General features: G+C 42.6%; 1 pseudogene; it reads left to right on the top strand.

Annotated features, from left to right (window-relative positions):
• Positions 1-2,300: 2,300 nt before the first annotated feature.
• On the top strand, positions 2,301-4,200 carry LOC118380443 (ferritin, middle subunit-like; annotated as a pseudogene).
• Positions 4,201-4,445: the final 245 nt, after the last annotated feature.

Below are 4,445 nucleotides of genomic sequence, written 5' to 3'. Positions count from 1 at the left end.
CACCCAAGCTAACTGGCTATCTTTGGCTAGCTTGCTAGCTACTTTGAACACAAATGAGAGAACACCTCACTCTGACCATTTTTACTCGCCCTAGCAGAGCTGGTTATGCTGTTTTCATGTTATCAGAGCATTGGTGACTGTAACTGTGTTTCTGGCAACAATTTAATTATGCTTTTTTGCAGACGTTTACTGATACCGGTTATATTCAACGGGCTTACGGTTTGTAAAATGAATCAATAATCTGTTCTTTGGCACACTCAGATGAGAGTGCTCTGAAATCAAGTAGATAGCCAGTGAATTAACAATGTTCATTGAAGAGCACAATGACTATAAAAGCTTAGCTAAGCCTGATGTATAAATAGCCAACTAAATTTTGTGTTTGGTGGCTAGCTAACATAATGGTACATACTGCTGCAATGATATGCTACGCGTTTCGTAAGGATAGCGTAGCAAAGAAATAACTTATTTGTCATAATTAGTTATAGCACTGAAATTGTATCTGCTCTCGTCTCACTTCGGCACCATATTTTCTGCCATTTTCTTAAAATGTTATGAAGCCACGCCTGTTGTCTGAAGAATTGCATTATGGGCCCTGAAAGCAAAATAATGTCCACTGCTTGAAAACTTCGTATTTTGGCTAATCTGGCACACTACCTATATCATACTGTAGCACATAAATTAACAATTGTCATGACCAGTAAACATACTATACTATATACACTTATATACACTTACTATATAAACATACTATATACTATATACACTTACACTCATATACACTATATACTATATACACTTACATCACAAGTAGTATGGTTAGATGTATGTAGCTACTGATTTTGTGTAGTTATTTCTAGGCTATTGTAATCAACTTTGATATACCACTTGACAACAACAATATGTCATTTGAAACCGAAAGGTGTATCATCAAATACCATTTCTACAAAAGCCAGCCTTTCTTTCTCTGTCCACTACTGTATTCCCATACCTCATACTGAAATTTGAATTTGTTTTTTTTAAATGTGATAAACCCGAAGTTTTTCTTTTGACTGCATTCTGGAAAAGGTCAATAATTAAGCTTCATGTGTTATTGAAACATGTGCTCTTAGAGAATGAAACAGAAGTTTACAGACCTGTGTCCCAAAGTTCAATTCCTTATATATCCTAAATCAAATATAGACACCGACTATTTCTCAATTAGCCTAACATTAGAATGGATTTTCCAAGTCTTCCAATTGTATTCTAAGGATATAACAAACACACACATTTTTCAACAATAACCGCTGTTGTTCGACCTGCACTGTAGCATTGCTTTGGGCTGATACTACTGCTTTAGATGTGGATGCATGTGGCATTCCCGAAACTTTGAGAAAAAATATGTTTAGTTGTGCGTGTTGTTCACACGAATACCTGCCCTCTCATTGGCTAGAATGGTCCCACCTGATCTTGCCTGTCTTCATTCGTTGAGCACATGTATTTCCATTTACATTACATTTAAGTCATTTAGCAGACGCTCTTATCCAGAGCGACTTACAAATTGGTGCATACACCTTATGACAACCAGTGGAACAGCCACTTGCATCTAAATCTTGTTGGGGGGTGAGAAGGGGGGGTGAGAAGGATTACTTACCCTTACTTACCCTATCCTAGGTATTCCTTGAAGAGGTGGGGTTTCAGGTGTCTCCGGAAGGTGGTGATTGACTCCGCTGTCCTGGCGTCGTGAGGGAGTTTGTTCCACCATTGGGGGGCCAGAGCAGCGAACAGTTTTGACTGGGCTGAGCGGGAACTGTACTTCCTCAGTGGTAGGGAGGCGAGCAGGCCAGAGGTGGATGAACGCAGTGCCCTTGTTGGGTGTAGGGCCTGATCCAGGCCTGGAGGAACTGAGGTGCGGTTCCCCTCACAGCTCCGTGGCGAGCACCATGGTCTTGTAGCGGATGCAGGCTTCAGCTGGAAGCCAGTGGAGAGGCGGAGACGGGGTGACGTGAGGGAGAACTTGGGAAGGTTGAACACCAGACGGGCTGCGGCGTTCTGGATGAGTTGTAGGGGTTTATTAGCACAGGCAGGAGCCCAGCCAACAGCGAGTTGCAGCGATTTCCGGCTGTTAGAGTCGTCCTCCGCTCTTGTCCAATATAAAGTAATCTTTGCTTTAGGGGATGTGTATGAGTGGGCTCGTCTTTAAATGACCCGCCTAGTTCCTGTTGAAATTCTAAAGTTGATTGGCTACGCTCTGTGAGGGTGGATTCCACTGACGCATTCCGTTTGAACAATAAATAGAGCGAACAAGGCTCCTTCCAGTTCACAAGTCTGCGAAGACGCATGAAGAAGTTCTTGCTTCAACAGTGATTGAACGGAACTCATCTGCCTTCGTCCGCATCATATAACATTCCTGGTTGTTGACATAGTACTTACTTGAACCGTAAAAGCAAAATAGTCGAAGAAACTCTATTTTTGTACTGTTCATTTAGATATTAAAGAAAATCTGCTGAAATGGAGTCTCAGATCCGCCAGAACTATCACCACGATTGCGAAGCTGCCATCAACCGGATGATCAATTTGGAGATGTTTGCCTCCTACACCTACACTTCAATGGTAAGGAGTTTACCAAGGTGACCGTTTAGTTTTACTCGTCTTATTCCTGGGCCTAAATACCTCTTTTTCACATGTTTTATTCTGTTGGCCTAGATAATTAATATCAAAGAAATTCCGTGAAGTGCAATTTTTCTTTTTTTTTCAAATGAAGCCGGGAATTTATATTTGACAGGGCGCGTAACAACTCCTTGACAGGTTAATCGGTAGGTTACCAAGTAGACTACAGACTAGACTGATGCATGCCTTTGTCATCAAGTTTAGTTGCAACAACAAGAACATAATGCCGAGGCACGTTTGGCATGTTTTTCTTCTAACCACACACTTTTGTTTGTCCACCCAGGCTTTCTATTTCTCCCGTGACGATGTGGCTCTGCCTGGCTTCGCGCATTTCTTCAAGGAGAACAGCGACGAGGAGCGGGAGCACGCCGACAAGCTACTCTCCTTCCAGAACAAGAGAGGTGGACGCATTTTACTCCAGGACATCAAGGTGAGCGCCTGAGCATCAAAACACATTTAGATTGTAGACTGATGAATGTCTTTACCACTTGTACACATTCTCCTCCATGGAGTAAGTTGATCTAGAGAACCTGGAGTACTGAACATACTGCCTCTAACCACTGAACTGAAAGTGTAAGGGGTGTAACTAAACTTTATCCTAACCTTAACATCTGCTAGTAGTCATTAACATTTCTGTGTTCACTCTGTCCTGTGTAGAAGCCAGAACGTGATGAGTGGGGCAATGGGCTGGAGGCCATGCAGTGTGCTCTGCAGCTGGAGAAGAATGTGAACCAGGCCCTGCTGGACCTGCACAAGATTGCCTCTGACAAGGTTGACCCCCATGTAAGTTATGGTGGAACCGCACATCACATGTATGTATCACATAGAATACAGGTACTGTCCCAGGAGATGATCAGGTTGTTGTAGCTCTGATAACTAATGACACGGGATTGTTTGACCTGCTTCTTCACACACGTGCACGGTAGTCCACAGATGCACACAATGCAGCTAATGCGTAAGGGGGGCAGCAGTTTGTCTAGTGGTTAGAGATTTATGCCTTAAAGGTTGCTGGATTGAATCCCAGGCTGACAAGGTAAAAATGTGTTCTGCCCAGAACAAGGCAGTTAACCTATTGTTCCACATTAGGATGCCATTGTAAATAAGTGTCAACGGACTTGTCTAGTTAAAAATGGACACCTCATTATCTGCGTGTTACTGTAGTTACAATAGTCTGTATTCATTCTCTTTTTCTGACCTGTGAAATTTTTCCTCTTTAGCTGTGTGACTTCCTGGGGACTCATTACCTGAACCAGCAGGTGGAGGCCATTAAAAGCTGGGAGACCACATCACCAACCTCACCAAGATGGATGCTGTCAAAACAAGATGGCAGAGTACCTGTTTGACAAGCACACCCTGGGAGGCCAGAGCTAAACCACTTCCATCCCCAGGCTATGGCCTCCAGCCTCAGACCAGGACTCCTTGGTTCTCTGATAGATCTTCCTGGCTTTGCTTTTATAGGGAGGGAGAGTGTGAATAAACATTGATGTTTCTGTTCACAACACTACTGTATTGGAGGCAAGGCTTCTTGTAAAACAATAAAAAAATATCACTGAATTTTTTTGCCTTTTTCTAAGTGTTGACCTGTAGTAATGGATGTTGTATCAGTCTATTGAGGTGCTTTGCTCTTTTACTGAGCATCTTCATACAGTGATAAATACTGACTATTGTAGACTTACTAGTGGCTGAGGGTCATAACAATAGGAGAAGCTTAACATGAGTTTCATAAAGGATGTTACCTCTGACCACAGAGGGTGTCCTTTACTGTATCTTGTAATAGTGCCATGTCAATTAAGGACCCA

Source organism: Oncorhynchus keta, unplaced genomic scaffold (genome assembly GCF_023373465.1).
Source record: "Oncorhynchus keta strain PuntledgeMale-10-30-2019 unplaced genomic scaffold, Oket_V2 Un_contig_11380_pilon_pilon, whole genome shotgun sequence".
NCBI lineage: Eukaryota > Metazoa > Chordata > Actinopteri > Salmoniformes > Salmonidae > Oncorhynchus > Oncorhynchus keta.
Note: the sequence above shows the minus strand (reverse complement) of the source record. Positions and strands in the feature narration are given on the sequence as shown.